The following is a 17,941-nucleotide window of genomic DNA, read 5'->3' as shown; positions in this document are numbered from 1 at the left end:
AACATTGCATTTGATCCTCACAATTCTATAGGGGAGGCACTGCTACCTTCCCCGTTTTATAGGGGAGGAGATGGAGGTTCAGAGAGGTGAAGACCCAGGCCCGGGCTCACACAGCTGGGAAGAGTGGGGTTGGGGCTGACAGCCAGACCTTCTCCCTGCTGCACCCAGTCATTGCTGGCTCGCACTCCCGGCTTCTGCAGCTCAGCCTTCCGGCCAGCGTGCCTCCCCCTGGCCCCGTCCTCCCTGAGCTGGGGCCAGAGCACCGTGTGGGAGGCGTGCGGTGAAATTGACAGCAGCGGGAGCCACGGGGCAGATACTGAGCTAGAGGGAGGTGGAGAATGCACGTGCACAGATACCGAAGCTCTGCCAGACGGGGGCTGCATGCTTCTTGGTCCTAACACCCCTCCCCCGTGATGGGAGCTTTCATTCTTGTCTCCCCCCCTTCTGATCCTGGCTCCCTTCGACTCCCGAAATGGTCTTCATGGCTCATCTGTTCTAGGCTTTCAACAGATTCCTTGAAAATTGTGAACATCTTTGTTGAAATGGCATCTTACTCGGACTCCCAGCACGTTAAGCAGATAAAAGTGGGTTTGGTCTGGTGGCAGTGTGTGTGTGTGGGGGGGCAGAGCTCCACTTTCTTTTCCGCTCTTTCAACATGTCCCGAGGCCAATCCAGGGAACCCCGTAGTGTGCGGAGGAACAGGTGCTGAAAACCCCTCATCTTGTCTATATACTCTTCCTTGAGCAGATGGTGGGGGGAGGCCCAGAGAGGCTGCCCAACTTGCTGAAGGTCACTCAGGGAGTCAGGGGCAGAGTCAAAGCCTGGACTGCCAGGCATCCGTGGCATGTGTCCCGCGTGTCCTCTATGTGCCAGGGGCTCTGCGGAGCCTCCCAAGGCCACACTTTGTAAAAGTCCCTATGCAAATGCCATGTGTACCCAGGTGCCATTTGCTCACAGTGCGAAGACAGATGCTTCCAAACCCTTATCTCTGAAGCGGGGATCGTCACTCCGGCCTTCCCCCACCTTCCTCTCCAGGCTGAGATAAGGGACATTATCTGTCTCCCAGTCCGAGCTCCAGGAGCCGGAGACATAATAAATGGTGTTTGCTGATCAGCACTGTATTCGGCTGAATCTCCTTGAAGAAAAGACACAGAAATAGCTCAGCAGGCCCCAAATCCCCGAGGTCTGAATTCCCCTGGGGATGAGAGGACCGGGCAATGCGAGGCCTTGGCAGGTACCTAACTGTCCTGGGACCCTTCTCAGTGGGAGCCCACAGGGAGGTCTCCAATTCCACGCAGGTTATGCTGGGTTACTAGCAGGCAAGAGGAATATCCGAGTCCAGTGGCTTCCTCTATCTGGTGCGTGAGAGTAAGTCTCTGCTTTGCTCTGGGCCTCAGTTTCCCCATATGTACCATAAGCCACTGGCCTGGATAATTTCTAGTGCCTTACTAGCCCAGGCAGCCTCTGTTAGCTAGACCCCAAGCTGCCTTGCGCCCCCCTGATGCAGGCAAACCTTGTGGGCTCCGCCTCATCTGCATGCCCAGGGACCAGCTCTTCTCTGCAGCCTCCCCTCCACCTCCCGTGGCTTCTGCCTGCCCCTCCCGGAGGACCGACTCTAAAGCCAGCCTGTCCTTTGTCAGCAGAGCTGCTTTGCTCAGCAAAGGGGCTTTCATCTTTGTGAGCAGGGCTTCCCACCACATCAGCAGAAACTTCTGGCTGGGGAGGAAACGGGCTCCTGACTCCAGTGGGAGCCTCCAGAGAGCACAGCCTATTGTCCTCTGCAACGTCGGGGCTGAAGCGGCCGTCGGGACGGTGAACACGCTGGCATAGCTTAGTGGGTAAGGAGTAAAACGGACCTTAGACTTTGGAGTAAAACGGACCTGGCCTGGAATTCTAGCTGTGCCACTGACTTTCTGTGTGACCTTGGGCTAGTTGCTTAATTGCCATGTGACTTTGTTTCCCTAACTGGATTATAAGGGTTAATCATGGCACCTAATTAACTTGCAGGAATAGTTCAAGAAATAAATGATAACAAGTATAAATTATCCAGCACACTGCCTGGCCCACCGTAAAGACTCTTATTAGGGAGTGAAATGATTGCCTTCACAACCCTGATCTTTAGTCATCCTTGTACCTATGTCCTTTGCAGTGAGACTTGCACTAGCTCTCACCCAACAGGCAGACTCTATTTTCCCATCCGTTGTACCTGGTCTGGCCTGTGACTTGCTTTGGCTAAGGCGAAATGGGCTGAGTGAGAGCAATGCTGCACCAGCTCCAAGTCTAGGCCTTGCGCATTCCCAGCGTTGGCTCTTGCATTTGTGCTTTTGCCATGAGAGCAAGGCCAGGCTACCTGCTGGAGGACAGGGGACAGGCCGAAGGGAGCTGAGTGGCCCCAGTTAATCAGCTAACAGCTGGCCACCCTCCGGACACAGGAGCCTAGCTCAAACCAGAGCCGCTTAACTGACACACAGACTCATGACCTAAATAAATGCCCACTATTTTAAGCTGCTGCGTTTGGGATGGTGCGTCCCCTAGCATTGTTATGGCATTAGGTAACTGATGCAGACATCTGTACTACTAAACTTAGAGTATCTGAGGTAGCCTTGTGTTCTAACTTGCTGTGTGAGGCCTTGGGGAAGTCATATCTTTTTTTTTTTTTTTTTTTTGAGAGAGAGAGAGAGAGGGAGAAGGAGAGAAATTAAGAAGCATCAACTCGTTGTAGTTGCTTCACTTCAGTTGCGCATTGATCGCTTCTCAGATGTGCCTTGACCAAGGGGCTCAAGCCGAGCCAGTGACCCCTTGCTCAAGCCAGTGCGTGACCTTTGGGCTCAAGCCAGTGACCTTGGGCTTTTCAAGCCAGCGACCTTTGGGCTCAGGTTGGTGACCTTGAGGATCGGGTTGATGAGCCTACGCTCAAACCAGAGACCTTAGGGATTCGAACTGGTGACCTCAGTGTTCCAGGTCAGCGTTCCATCCACTGCCCCACCACAGGCCAGGCATATCTTTCTGAACTATGCATTCCTAGCTGCTAAATGGCAGTCATAACACCCAGGGTTTTTTGTGGTGACAATTGTGGCTTAGATGCTGTTGTTAGACTGGGGTTTGAAGCCTAGCTCCACCACTTTCTTAATGCCTAACCTTGAAATATCACTTAACCTGTCTGAGCCTTGTGTTCTTCACTTGTTGGGTAATAAAACCATCTCAGAAGGACTGATGTGAAGATTAGGGGTTCTGATTTCAAAGGCTAATCCCAGCTTGGCACATATTAGGGATGTTATTTATTTCAATTATCTATTGCTACATAACACCCCCCCACACACAAAGTGCAATTTAGAGGTTTAAAACAACAATTGTTTACAATTTCTTTTGATTCTATGAGTTGGTGGTTGGTTTTTCTGCTGCGTCTGCTCTCAGTAGGGTGACCCAGTAGGGTAGGGAACCTGTTCCTGGGAAGTGGGACTTTTCAGTACCCAAACTGGAGAACCCCAGCAAACTGAGGTGGGTTGGTTACTCTTGTTGTCTGGGTCACTTCAGTGGCTGCACTTGCTGTTGGCTTGACTGGGCTGGGACCTCCAGGATGACTTTGCTCACATGGTTGACAGTGGGCTGGCTGTGTGTTGGGAGCTCAGCAAGTGTTCTCTGCTGTGGCTTCGAGGTTATTCTCTATAGCCTGGCCTTCCTTACAGCTTGGGAGTCTCAAGGTTATATTCATTCCAAGAGAAAAAGCCCCAATGAGCAAGCATCTATACACTCCTGCTTGCTCTTGCTTGCTCACGTCCTGTTGGCCAAGGTGAATGGCATGGCCTAGCCCAGAGTCAGTGAGGGAGGGGCCTTTACAAGGGTAGACATACTGGGAGGTGCCGTCACTGGGGGCCGCCATGCACAGGTCTACCGCAGGCTTCTTAGGGGGTTTGGGTTGTTGCCATGATTCTTATCGATATAATGAAAAGCCTAGATGGATGACCTCTGAGGTCCCTCCCTCCCAAACCCTCTATTCTGAGATCCAGGAGGATGAATGACTCGCCCAGGGCCACACAGGGAGGTGGGAGCAGAAGCAGATAAATCGTGAAACTCACATAAGCAGCGCTATTGATAAAATAATCAGTAACCAAGAAACGACAGAAACACAAAACATTACACATCTGAGCTTTTGTTAAGAGTTTTAAATGTGGAGGGACCGTGGCATGGGCAAGACATTCAGTGCTGGCATTATTAGAGACAGAGAAGGGTTGGGAAGAGAGTCAGAGGGGCCTGGGGCAATGGGGGTGACTGTCACACAGACCGTAGACCCCTTCCTATGACTATGCAGGGGCCCTGCTGGAGGAGCTATGTTTTCAAATCAAGGTTGAGGGTATGTTTTCAAACTGAGGATCAGAGAGGTCGAGTCACTTACCCAAGGGCACACAGCTAAAACATGGCAGAGCAAGGATTAGAACCAGCCTGTCTACTTGCAAAGCCCAGGGAGTATTTTTGGAGCCAAGCTATCTCTACTCTTTACAGAGCAGCAGCCCTTGTCTAGAAGGCTGGGTCAGGGCAGACAGTTGGTGCTCAGATGGGCACCAGCCTCCTGCCTCCCTCTCTGGAGGACTGGAAGGGGCAGACTGAAATAAGAGGGGGCCACTAGGGCCTGCACCCAGGGGTCTACAGGTCAGCAAGTCACACTGCCTTGCATTCTTGGCCCTGAAGCCCTTCTGACAGGTAGTGGGTGCTTAAGGTCAGACTTTGGATCGGGATGAGTTGGAGTTTGAGACTAAGCTAAACCTCTTACTGGCTGTGGGACTTTGGAAAAGGACCCTGATGTCTCTGGGCCTCAGTTTCCCCAGATAGCTATAAGGATGAAGTGAGAGGATGTACATGGGGCCCTGAGCCTGGGGCCTGTTCCCCGTAAACCCTCTGTAATGCTCACTGGGCACTCAAAACTCCACGATCCTACCTGGCAGAGACAGGATGACAGAAGACCTCTCTGGGCCTCTTTCTGACAGGATTCTCCCTCAAGGTCCAGTAAAGTGGGTGCAGACATGTCTCCCCACCCTTTTAACTCCCACACTAGAGGATGATAGTAAGAAAATGTGAGCAAAATGTATCAGTTGGCCAGCAGCATCTGCCGTTGACTTATTTCTGGGAAGGGACTCACGTCGCGTCCCCTGGAAGGGTGACCTCTATTAATGTTGACGTGTTCAAAAGCTGTGTATTGGGATGCCACGTGCCTCTCCTGTCTCTTTAAAGAACCTGCTGTTAAGTTTCAAAGACCTTGGCTGAGCGTGAGGAGTGTCTGGGAGTGCAATTCCTGAAGGAGGAATATTCCATCAAACGCCTGTGATGAATGGGGCCCGCGCCACTGGACATGCTCACAGCAGCTGAGCGGCCCAGGCTCAACGGAGAGTTCACTCGCCGGGACAAAAGGAGTTGCATTCCAAGTGGAATGCCTGAGCAAACACCGGCACCTGGGTACACTTCTGCCACCAGATCCTTCGCTGCAGCCCTGGTTCCCCCCGCATGGCCAGAGCCAGTCTGGGCTTCTGGAGGGCCAACTCCTTGCCAAGAAGTACAGCTACGGTCGCTGGCTTGAACATGGGGACACTGGCTCAGCCCTGGTCAAGGCAATCAATGTACAACTAAAGTGAAAGGCAACTATGAGTTGATGCTTCTCACCCTCTCTCTCCATTCCTGTCTTTCTCTCTCTCTAAAACTAACTAACTAAATAAATAAATAATAAAAATACAAATAAAGAAGCAGAACCAGTTGTAGGTACTAAGGGACACCTGTGCGCCCAGGACATGTGGGGTACTTTGCATAAGCTGTCCAATTGCATGCCCACCAGGTATGGCCAGGTGGGAGTTACTATCCCCATTATACAGAAGAATGGGAAGCCCAGAGGGGTTGGTCTACTTGCCTAAAGTCACACAGCCCAGGAAGCTAGGAGCCAGAAATTTGACTCTGAATGGCTCTTTACCCTGCTCAGAATGCTGGCACTGGACGAGCTCTGAAAGGCAAGCAGTGTCAACCATCGCATTTTATAGTAGAGAAACCGTGGCCCGAGGAGGAGAGGTGACTTGCCCAAGATCACACAGCCAATTCAGCAGAGAGGAATTTTCTAGTAATCAACAGAGAAAGGAAGTTCGGCTCCTGGCCCGTAGTTGGTATTTACTAGATTTAAGCTCACTCCCTTCTTCCTTCTTTTTCACAGCCACGGCCAAGGGAAGGAGGGGAATGACAGTGATGGGGACTGAAGACACGGTGAGTGGAGTGAGTTCCCAGGTCCCACAGTCAGCGTGGATAGGTACCCCAGTGTGTGCTCTTCCTCTCCCACACACAATTGCCTTCAACTCTGATCTTAGACACTGGCCCCGCGGTGGGGGGTGGGGCAGTCCTGGGGGCAGGGATGGCAATCTGCACTCAGGGTTCCCAGCAGAGCCCATGCAGCTCCCAGAAGGGCCGGGCTCTGGAGAGCCTGGAGCGCCCAGGACAACATCTCCTCTTCCAACTCACCTGCTCCTCATTACTGCCCCCCTCCAGACAGAAGGGCAAGAACGGACTCTTTCAATGCCTTTAATACTTCCTCATTGCTCACAGGGATGCCCCCTTCCCCCGGGCCCTCTCGCTGGCCCTCAGCGGAGGGCTGCTAGTCCCTGAACACACAGCTGCTCTGCCCAGCCTCTGGCCCTTTCTCATGCTCTGACCTCTGACGGGAACACAGCTCCCTGCCTAATACTTGCCTCTCAGTCTCAGGCTCAGCATAGGGGCCTCTTCCCTGACCATAAGCCTGCGTGTGTGCCCCTCTCCTGGGCTCCTGCCGCCCCTGGGCTGGCTTGTCTCAGAGTACTCATCACCTGAGCAGTGACTCCCTATTCCAAGTCTGTTTGCCAGGCTGGACTGTGTCCATTCGCCTCAAGTAGCTCCAGGGCCTGGCACATAGTAGGTGCTTTTTAAGCACTAATGTAACTGAATGGAGTCTGTGACCTGCCATCACCCAACCTGCGGCTGTCCATGGGATGTGGGCACGGCTGTGTGTGCCATGTGCATGTGTGTGCATGTGTGTGTGTGTGTGTGCACTGCAGGGAGTTGCCCCTGAGGCCTAGCCAGGGTCAGGGCCTGGTCCCCACAGCCTCCATTCATCACACTCTGAGCTCTCCATCCATCCCACTGTTAATCTGCACAAGAACTGATATTCTTGGCCCTGGCCGGTTGGCTCAGCGGTAGAGCGTTGGCCTGGCGTGCAGGGGTCCCGGGTTTGATTCCCGGCCAGGGCACACAGGAGAGGTACCCATTTGCTTCTCCACCCCTCCCCCCCTCTTTCCTCTCTGTCTCTCTCTTCCCCTCCGGCAGCGAGGCTCCATTGGAGCAAAGATGGCCCGGGCGCTGGGGATGGCTCTGTGGCCTCTGCCTCAGGCGCTAGAATGGCTCTGGATGCAACAGAGCGACGCCCCAGAGGGGCAAAGCATCGCCCCCTGGTGGGCATGCTGGGTGGATCCCGGTCGGGCGCATGCGGTAGTCTGTCTGACTGCCTCCCCGTTTCCAGCTTCGGAAAAATGAAAAAAAAAAAAAAAAAAAAAAAAAAAGAACTGATATTCTTCCTTAGCCTAGCCAGGGGCTGGATTAATTCCTGTCGTAAAGGCACCAGCCTCCCTTTCAGAGTCATCAAGCGGGCATTTTGTGGAGGTAGTTATTTAAAAATAGGGCACCTTGACTCAGTAGTGCGGTCTCTCCTTCATTGTGGGCCCAGGGCAGGCGCTGTGCTCCGCTCCATGCTCCACGTGGAGTATCTCTGTTAATCTCTCGATAACCATTGAGGTGGGTTCAATGAAGACACAGGGGCTCAGGCTGGTGTGGTAACTTGCCTGGGGGCAGGGCCAGGACTGGAACTGCCTTTACTGGATGCTGGGACTATTTGCATAATAGAGAGCTAACCCAGCTTGGGTGAAACTCTGCCTGGCAGCCCCTCCTCATGCCCACTGAGTGTCCAGGGCTATCCTGCTGCTGGCTGTACCTGGCAGCTTCAGCCCAGGCACCAGTCCTGGGGGTGGGTCCCTCCCTCCCATCCCTCACTAGGCCTCCTGCCTGCTTGATTGCAATTAAGGATGAGCACCACTGAATAGGACTTGGCTGGTGAATTAATCACCTTATCTCTCCCCAGCCAATTCAGGGGCTGCTGCACAGCCCTGGGGCGCGGGGCGGGGGAGGCTTCTTAATGGGCTGCAGGGAGCATTGAGACATTCGTTCATTCCTTCTTGGACAAGAGGACACAGTGATTTGCGTTTGTGGCTGCTTCCTGTCCCAGTCCCCGGTGGTGGGTACCCAACCACCGCCAGGGATGTTTGTTCCCAAAGCCTGGGGCTTCTCTTCCCACATGTTCCCCGAGTGGCTGGTCTGAAATCTCAGGGCTGGATTGACCCCAGGGGCTACTGGGTGTCTTCCTCTGTCACTGTGCTGGGAGTGACCAGATTCCCCTGGTGGTGGTGGGGAGTCCTTGCAAGGGCCACTACTAGTCTGTGAGCACCTATCTGCAAAGACAGGGACCTGCGTTGGGCCTGGCATGGCACACAGCCAGGGAAGGGCAGAATGAAACCTCCCAGGATCCTCCATTTTCCTCCTAACCAGGGTGGCAATGGAGGTCTGCCTCAGGGTGTGGGGAACCTGGGTTGTTGTGAAGGCAACCAGATTTTGGCCAAGATGCTGGAGGGAGAGAACCATGTTAATCCTGTAACAGGGGCTCACACCCCAAATGTTCTTTCAGGCGGCTCGATGCAGCGCAGAGAGTATGGAGTGCCGACTGGTGGACCTCATGGAATCCCAGCTCTGCCACTGGAAGCCAGTGTCCTTGGATGTGGGTGTGACTTTATGGAGCCCGTTTCCTCCTCTGTGAACCATGAACTACAGCAGTAGTATGGACATTGTGAGTTGATGGAGGGGAAATCAACGAATCACTCTGTGTAAGTGCCTACCACAGGCTTGTACAGTGGTTGGGGTTATTATTTTATTTGATCTCCTTGTGAAATCCTCCCAAGAAGTCAGATCAGGAAACTGAGGATCAGAGAGGGGGAGTAACTTGTCCAGGGTCACAGAGCTGTAAAGAGTGAGCTGGGGTTTAAACCTCTAAATCCTATAACCCCATATGGTGCTGTCTCTCTTTGGAGGTCAAGGGCCCAGGGCTCTGGCTCTCCCCTTTGTCCCTGACTTATCACATGACCTTGGGCAAGTCACCTCACCTCTTTGGGCCTCCACTGTTCCATCTTTAAGATGTTTGTATTACTTTTGCCAAACAAGGCAGTCAGCTGGACTAGGGGGAGTGACTGAATGGGAAGGGACCTCAAGAACAATCCAGTCTCATTCTGTCCTTTTACAGATGTGGTCACTGAAGCCCAGACAAGAGCAGAGAGTTTCCAGAATCACACGGCATCTGGGACAGAGCCAGGGCCAGAGGTAACCTCTGGTGGCCCTCCCTCCGGCTGAGACCTCTGGGTCCTCGCCATCAGGCCGGTGTGCCACTGCTGCCTGGTGGCCAGCCCCCTGCTTCTTGCCTCTCCCTCTTCTACCTCTTCTGATGGGCCCACCCAGTTAGAAGCGGGGCCCTGCTGAGTGTCTGAGTCTTCACTTTGTCCCCACCCAGACCTGTACTGACTGTAAAGGGACTTGCAATCTCACTAGCCAATCACCCACTCCTCCTCTGCCCCGTTAGGAGCCTGTCAACAACTTGGGGGACAAAGGAGAAAGCATGTTCTGAGTGCACAGGACCCCCGTTGTTCTCTTCCCCATGTCTCAGGGGCTTGCGGAGGGCACTGGGGAACAGGCCCCACTTGACAAGTGGAGTGGAAAGAAGGGAAGGGATCCCTCCAGGAAGTAGAAATACCCTGGAAATGAACGGACCCCCTGCCAGACCTAATATTGAAAGGGGATTGGAGTCCTGTCTCAGGAGATTAATGTTCTGATCCTGCTGGTCTCCTAATGGTGATGTTGGATTATTGACACCCCCGAACGTCAATGCCCTAGGAATACTGAGATGTGAGGATCCTTGGGACCCCTCCCTCTGGGAGATGTGGTCATTGGAGTGTTCATCACCCAAGAGTACTCTTGTTTAAGAGGAACTGAGACCCTCGTGACCCAGGAAATCGATTCTCTGAGAGTATTGATTCCGCGGTGCTGTGGATACCTGGGAATTTTTCTCTCTCTCAGGTCCTCTGTGACCTGGCTTTCCTGGGAGCTCACTCCAGCCCCAATGGGGTTTCCAGAGGGACTTTGGAGAAATGGCTCTAGAACCTGGCACTCACACTTGAGCTATATTGCAATCACACTGGGCCAACCTCCCCGGAGTGTCAGATTCAGCAGGTCTGGACGCAGGGGCACAAGAATGCACATTTCTAACAGGTTCCCAGGGACACTGATGTCGCTGGTCTGGGCCACGTTGTGAAAACCACTGTTCTAGTCAAGTGAATAACATTCAAAGTGCCATCCATTTACCCTTTTATTCTCTCATCATTCATGTATTCCTTCATCTATCCATTCAGTCATTCAATGAAGAGTGAGGACCTGCAAGGTCATGGACACATGCGTATAGAGGAATATACCCGAGACTGTCCCTGCCCTTAGCCACCTCCTAGTGTGGAACACAGACACACAGATGGACAATTAAGGGGCTTTGAGCTCTTGTCAGATTCTGGGTCTGAGCACCCAGACCTCTCCTTGAGCTGATCTGGTGGTGCGCTGGGTGGGCTGTGTTGGGACAGTCACTGCAGCCCTTGGCCCAGGCCTGGTTCAGGGACGCGGTGGGGCTGCCAGGATCCAGCTGGGAGGGGTCTGTGATCCTGACATGCTATGAAGTTGCCCAGAGCTGGGCAAGGGGTTTGGGGCTGCTGCCCAGAACCTGCTGTAAAGTGTGCCCCTTAATACCTTGATGATGTTGTTCTAGAATTTAGATGCTAGGTTCTTAGCTCTGGCCACACTGTAGACTCATCTATGAAGATTTTAAACCACTCCCAAGGCCCAGGGCCCCACTCAGAAATAAATCTAATGGGTCTGAAGTGGGGCATGTCACTTTAAAAGTTTTTTAGGTGATTTCGGTGTATGGTTGGGAGCTGAAAGGCTCTGGTTTCAGCCGAGCTTGGGTTGAGGTGAGTAGGCGGCAGCTGTAACCTGCTAGAGGCTCTGAAATGGGGAGGCAGAGACACCTCCTGGGGCTTTGGGAGAGCTTGGACTCTGCTCCCAGCAGGGCCTCCCCCAGACTGGGGACTGTGCCAGGCAGCCCAGGGCTCTCCTCTTAGCTTTCTTGAGAAGGCTCCTCCGGAAACAGGTACTATTAGCATTCACTCACCCACTCACATTCCACCGACATGTGCTTGGCACCTATTAGGATAACTGTTCTAGAACCTGGGGCATACAGCTGTGAACAAGTTAGACAGATCCCTGACTTCATGAAGCTCACGTTCAAGTTCATAGCACCAATGCTGCAAAGTGCGGTCCGCAGGGGCCCTGGCACCTGAGCGTCTCTCTGTTCTTATTCATGACTGTCAGTGCGATGGAACCGAGACTGGGGCAGGCCGTGGGGGCAGGGCTGGCACAGGGGCAGGGCACAGGCTCCCAGCACACGCTCTGGGTAGATACCCCCAAACCTGGCCAACAGGGAAGTCTAATTCCTAGATTCCATCTCCTGTTGGCAGACCCTGGTTCAGCTTCTAGGTGACAGGCACCTCAGGGTCACCTAGTCTGTTTCCCTGCCTCCAGTTAAGATGACAGCGGGTCTTCCCACGGGGCCTGATCCGCGGTGGTGGGTCTGAGAGCCACTACTGTCTCATGTCTCTGCCATGCTCTGTCCCTCCCGTGGTTGTGAGCGTCTCTCTCTCTCTCTCTCTCTCTCTCTCTCTCTCTCTCTCGTGTGTGTGTGTGTGTGTGTGTGTGTGTGTGTGTGTGTGTGTATGTGAGACAGAGACAGAGGTCTCTCTCTTTTTTATTTGCCGTCTTAGCCTCCGGCGTGTCTCCCTCCATTCTCCACGGTTGGCCTGTCTCCGTCCCTCAGGCACAGTCAGACCCCCGCCGCCTTAGAACAGGGCGGGGGGGAGCGTCTCTCCTTGTCAGACTTTTGTCTCTGGCCACACCATTTTCTCTCAAAGAACATACTCCAAGCCCGAAGCTCCATGACCCTTTGGGCAGCTTGACTTGTTTCCCTCTCTCTGCCAATGGATGCCAACCTCCCTGCCTGGTCAGGGCCTTGCAGAGCAGATGGTGGCAGCCTCAGGACTGGCTGGGACGGCGACACTAGTTCATCTCTGATACATTAATTCAGTGGACATGTACTGGCTGTCTGTGGTGTTTAGGTACAGAGGTAGAAAGATAAATTAATCCTGTTCCGTACCCTAAGGAGTCAAGTGAATAACATTCAAAGTGCCATCCATTTACCCTTCTATTCTCTCATCATTCATATATTCCTTCATCTATCCATTCAGTCATTCAATGAAGAGTGAGGACCTGCAAGGTCATGGACACATGGGTATAGACTCCGGCAGGGGTCCCCAAACTTTTTATACAGGGGGCCAGTTCACTGTCCCTCAGACTGTTGGAGGGCCACCACATACAGTGCTCCTCTCACTGACCACTAATGAAAGAGGTGTCCCTTCCGGAAGTGCGGTGGGGGGGCCGGATAAATGGCCTCAGGGGGCCACATGTGGCCCGCGGGTCGTAGTTTGGGGACGCCTGGATAGAGGAATATACCCGAGACTGTCCCTGCCCTTAGCCACCTCCTAGTGTGGAACACAGACACGCAGATGGACAATTAAGGGGCTTCGAGATCTTGTCAGATTCTGGGTCTGAGCACCCAGACCTCTCCTTGAGCTGACCTGGTGGTGCGCTGGGTGGGCTGTGTTGGGACAGTCACTGCAGCCCTTGGCCCAGGCCTGGTTCAGGGACGCGGTGGGGCTGCCAGGATCCAGCTGGGAGGGGTCTGTGATCCTGACATGCTATGAAGTCGTCCAGAGCTGGGCAAGGGTTTGGGGCTGCTGCCCAGAACCTGCTGTAAAGTGTGCCCCTTAATACCTTGATGATGTTGTACATAAGAATGCAAGCTGTCTGCCATGGGGGAGGTGGGGAGATTCATTTCCCAGCTAGGAAATTATTGAATATTTAGGACTCAGAGCAGACCGTTTAGAAGGGAAATGAATTTCTCTGGCTTCCACTGGGCAAGATAAATCAGTGCAGGTGCTTTCGTATTTTCATTTAACCCCGTGGAAGGGTCTGGGTGGGTGTTTGTGCAGTGCTAATGTAATCGTTCTTCCAGAAGTGGTAACAATTGCTCCCAGAGCCACTAGCTCCCTCTTAATGCTGGCATGGTGGACCCCACTGGTCAGCCCTGGCCCTGCTCATCCCTATGCTCTGGAGCCCAGGAAGGGGAGGGGTGGGGCAGCTGTCCATCGCACCATTTCCTTCCCAATAGTTGTTGCTTTTCTGGCTTGATGAGGTGTTGTGTAAGCTCCAAGCCTCAGCCAACAGCAATGGGAGACCCAATAAAGAGCTTGGGGTTGGGCCGAGGGTCTGAGCTGTGAGGCAAGAGGATAGGGGTACTGGATTGAAGTTAGACTTGAGGAAGGACTTCCCTGTTAGAGGGTGGTGGTATTGCTTTCCCTAGGTGATTGGTTGGAGCAGAGGAGATCCTCATCGATGGGGAACAGAGGCAGGGGGTGGACTGCAGGGCCTCTGAATCCTGAAGTGACCTAGGATTCTGTGATGCCCAGATCACCAAACTGTTAATGTGTTAGAGACTCCTGCTTGGCCCTGGGCACTGCCTGATTTTTCCCTTGCAAAGTTATGTTCTTCTATACCAGGCCAAATGTTTTCTGTAAGGGGTCAAATAGGAAATACTTTTTATTTTTGCAAGCCATACAATTCTGTCACAACCACTCAACTCTAAGGTTAGGGTTGAAGGGCCCTTAGATAATATGAAAATGGTGGGTGTGTCTGTGTTCCAATAAGCTTTATTTATAAAAACAGGTGACAGGCAGTTTACTGACCCCTATTCTGGATCTTCAGTTATTGAACTGAGATTGAGCCAGGGCTGTCTGACTTTGGTCTGTTGTAGAAACAGCACTATTTTATTTCCCTGATTAGAAAAATAATCTTTTCTTACAGTGAAAAATTAATATAATATAGAAGGCGAAAGCCCTTGGTAACCCACTCTTTTCTCAAAGAACCACCGTGCACAGTTTAATATCTGTACATATTTTTGTCCTAACATTGTATCTTTTTAAAGGTCGTCTTGGTCTTGTACAGACCGCACTCACTGAGGCCCTTACAGTCTGAGTCAAAAGTTGATTTGGGTTGAAAGAAAACTGGAGGTGGAGGCTGGGAAGTTGAGCCCAGGATGATGAGAGATGGATACGTGGACTTCTCTTTCCTGGGCATGTCCCCTCCCAGGGAGCTGCTGTGTGCTGGGCAGAGGGGAGGGGTCAGGGGAGAGGGGCAGGTGGAGGAGATAGGGAGGAAGGGCCAGGGCAGAACTGGGGGGAGGAAGGGAGAGAACCAGCTGAACTCAACACGGGGACAGGCCCCCTGACACGCCCCTTTTCAGGTGTTATTGGCAACAGGATGAGGAATCAGAGCTACACAGGCTTGGGTTGTTTGGCTGCCCTGAGGGGCTCTTCCAGATCAGGGCACTGGGATATGGGCTAATTCACCTGCACTACTTGAAGGTTCTTTGCAGAAACACCTTAGAGTGCAACGGGAAGGTACTCCTTACCCTCCCCACCCGGCACCTTAAACAAAAACACATTAAAACAGTGTGTGTGGGGGGGAAGGTTACAAATAAGGAAAGAGAATTCCAGTCTTTCTTAAGGGCTTCATGGTCCCCCCTTAGTCCCCCATGGTCCCATGCTCCCTGGGGGTGGGGGTACAGAAAGCCTGACTCCTCATGGGTCCTAATACCTATGCCATAAAACAGGAGATCAAATCTCCAAACACTAGCTTTTTTCTTCAGCCTCAGTTCCATGGAGGAGAAAACACCCTTTCTCAACAATGGCAGGCTCGAGCGGAAAGGAGGGGAACAAAACGCCACCCGGGTGAGCTGTGCGTCTCCACGGCAGAGGTGAAGGAGACGGGGTGGCACTACCCCTGCAAGGTCAGACTCGCGACCACTAATCCCTGATGCTGCTGGCACGCACCTTGGCCCCCCCTCACTGACTTCCGGTCATTGGCATTCCAGGATCATGCTCAGGCCTGACCCAGACACAGGGAAGTGCCCAGTGTGCCTTGGTATTCCATGAGTGGAAGAACAGCCTGGTAGTTGTAAGAACAGGTTTGGAGATCATTCAGGTCTGGGTTCGAGTCCCAGCTTTGTCACTTCCTCATCATAGATAAGTTTTGCCTTTTTGACTCTCAGTGTTTTTTCTCATCTGTAAAATGGGCATAATAATAGCACCCAAAAGATCACACGAGATGATTCATGTAAAGGACCTGCCCCCAAGGAAGCTATGAAGTCATCATTCATTCCTTTGGTAAAATGCAATTAGGGACATTGACATAATTTGTACTAAAGCTCAGGCTGATAGGAGGTTTGGAGAAAACTGAACCATCCCATTTAGTTTATTTTATTTTGCCATAGAATCTTAAAGTTCTCAATGATTAAGTTGGACAGCAAGCTCCCGGAGCAAGAACCTTGACCCTCTTGTTCATAGCTGGCGCCCAGTAGGTGACAAAGGAGGGCTTCCTCCCATGGGCAGTGTGAGAGGCAGAAAGGCCCAGCAGTGACAACCCAGCCCCCGCCTCCCCTCCCCCTCTCTGTTTCTACCCCCCCCCCCCCCCGAGCCAATGGCCCAGTTTCCCACACCACCCTATTACACCACAAATTAATTTCAGGTTGGCTGGGTTCAATTTGGTTCTGAAGTTAAAAAAAAGAAGGAGGTATAATTAAAAAACAATAACAACAATAGAACAGAAGTTCAGCCATCACAGTTGATTTTTCACAGAAGCTGATGGCGGTGAAATTAGTGCATACGCAGCCGTGCTGGTTCTGGGAGCTGCGAGGCAGGGAGCCGGAGGCGGGGGCTCTGCCTCCCAGATGTGCGCAGTTCGGGAGAGGCCCTGGGGCTGGGCGTCTCCCGGGCCCCCATGCATCCAACCCCAGGACAGACCTTGCTTCCAGGCTGACCTTTGTCTCTCTTTGTTTCCTTCTGTGGCTCTAAACATCTAGTCATCATTGGGCAGCCTTGTCCTGTGTCCCGCCCTCTAGGACCCACTGCAGTCTCTTACCCCACGGTCCCTTACCCTCCAGTCCCTTCTCACCTGTGCACCCACATCCCTAGGACAGTACAAGCCAGCAGAGTGGAGCTGAAGGGTCCTGAAGAGTGTGGGTTCCCGCCCCTCATGATAGTTCATGATCACAACTGGCCATTATTGTGTACCTACTATGTGCCTGCATCTCCTTCCTTTCTGTTATGTCCCCATTTTTATAGATGGAGAAACTGAGGCTTGGAGAGGTGAAGTGCCTTGTCCAAGGATAACAGCCAGGAAGGTTAAGCTGGGTAAGACTATGTTAAACACTCTGCTCTTATCAGTTGGGAACACAAAACAGGTAAGGGAAAGCCCCCGATTTCAAGGGGTTCACGATTGCGGCCTACATTGAAGCAGGCAGACTGACTGGCCGAGTGGATAAGTGGATGGGTGGGTGGATGGACAGACAGACGAATAAATAAATAGATGGGTAAATAGATAAATAGGAGGATGAGTGGATGGATGGATGGATGGATGGATGAGTAGACAGATGAATGGACAGAGAGATGGACAAATGGAAAGGAATTCAAATTTGAAGACATAGGGAAAAACAGATAACAAAGAAGGAGAAAGAGTAGACCCCTTTGTCCTTGATTTGATGGGTGACAAGCAATCAGGTCTTGCTGGCCCTGGTCTCCCTTGCTGTGTGACATCAGTGACCCTTTAACCTCTGTGAGCATAGTGATGTCATTTGTGAAATGAGGGCTGGAATGCCACAGTCTCTAAATTCGCACTGGGCTCCAGTACTTTCTGATTTTCTAAGTTTATAAATCCCACCACTGCAAGACCCACATATATCCTGGGAAGTAGAGGCAGTTGCGTGGGTGGTGGCGGCGGACAAAATTGTATTTCTGACTTGCTGGAATTGTCTAAGAGCAGCAATTATAAACACAGCTCGAGTTAGCTCTTTTGTTTATGCCCATAAATATTATTTTTTCTTAATTAGCAGGTAGCATTAAAAAACCAGGCTATTTTTAAATTTCCTTGGGGAAACAGAAAGGTTGGACAACATGGGTGTCACTCCTCACATAGTAGCAAAGAGCCCAGCGTGGCACCTCGTCTAAAGGGATTCAATCCCAGCGCTGACATTTTCCAGCTGTGAGTCTTTGGGGCAAGTTACTTGAACTTTCTGGGCCTCAGTTTCCTATCTATAAAATGGGGATGATAATAGTACCTGCCTCAGAGGGTCATTGTGAGAGTTAAATAAAATTAATCTATGCAGAGATTTAGAAGAGTTCTTGGAACATAGTGAGGGCTGTGTAAGTGTTGGCTTTTGTTACTATTGTATTATTCCTGCGCCCGCCCCCTGGCTATGTATATTAGTCTGTCAGGGTTGTTATAACAAAATACCACAGACTGGGGGTCTTAACATAAATTTATTCTCTCACTGTTCTGGAGCTGGAAGTTCAAGATCAAGAGGCCAGCAGGGTTGGTGGTTTTTGCTGAGGCTTCTCTCCTTGGCTTACAAATGGCCACCGTGGTCTTTTCTCTTTGCACGTGCACCCCTGGTGTCCCTCTCTCCTTATAAGGACACAAGTTCTATTAGATTAGGGCTCCACCCTATGATCTCGTTTAATCTTACTTACCTCCTTAAAGGCCTCCCTCCAAATACGGTCACATCGGGCCTTAGGTTTTCAACGTGTGAGTCAAGGAGACACAGATCAGTCCGTAATACCACCTGGTAGCCAACAGAGAG

At 52.0% G+C, this 17,941-nt stretch overlaps 1 protein-coding gene across 2 annotated transcripts in view; it reads left to right on the top strand.

The window, feature by feature from the left end:
- The first annotated feature begins 1,620 nt into the window (after positions 1–1,620).
- Positions 1,621–17,941, top strand: part of ACTL8 (actin like 8) — a 93,029-nt gene continuing 76,708 nt past the window's right edge. Inside the window, exons 1-4 of one of the 2 annotated variants that reach the window (XM_066265158.1) lie at positions 1,621–1,838; positions 6,188–6,246; positions 8,735–8,930; positions 9,344–9,420. The gene's annotated coding sequence lies outside the window, so the exon portion shown is untranslated. Of the gene's footprint in view, positions 1,839–6,187; positions 6,247–8,734; positions 8,931–9,343; positions 9,421–16,525; positions 16,547–17,941 lie in introns of those variants that run through there. The other variant, XM_066265156.1, reaches the window with a different exon arrangement.

The sequence above is a fragment of the Saccopteryx bilineata genome, chromosome 3 (genome assembly GCF_036850765.1).
Source record: "Saccopteryx bilineata isolate mSacBil1 chromosome 3, mSacBil1_pri_phased_curated, whole genome shotgun sequence".
In the NCBI taxonomy this organism is placed as follows: domain Eukaryota; kingdom Metazoa; phylum Chordata; class Mammalia; order Chiroptera; family Emballonuridae; genus Saccopteryx; species Saccopteryx bilineata.
This window is presented reverse-complemented; position numbering and strand designations above follow the sequence as displayed.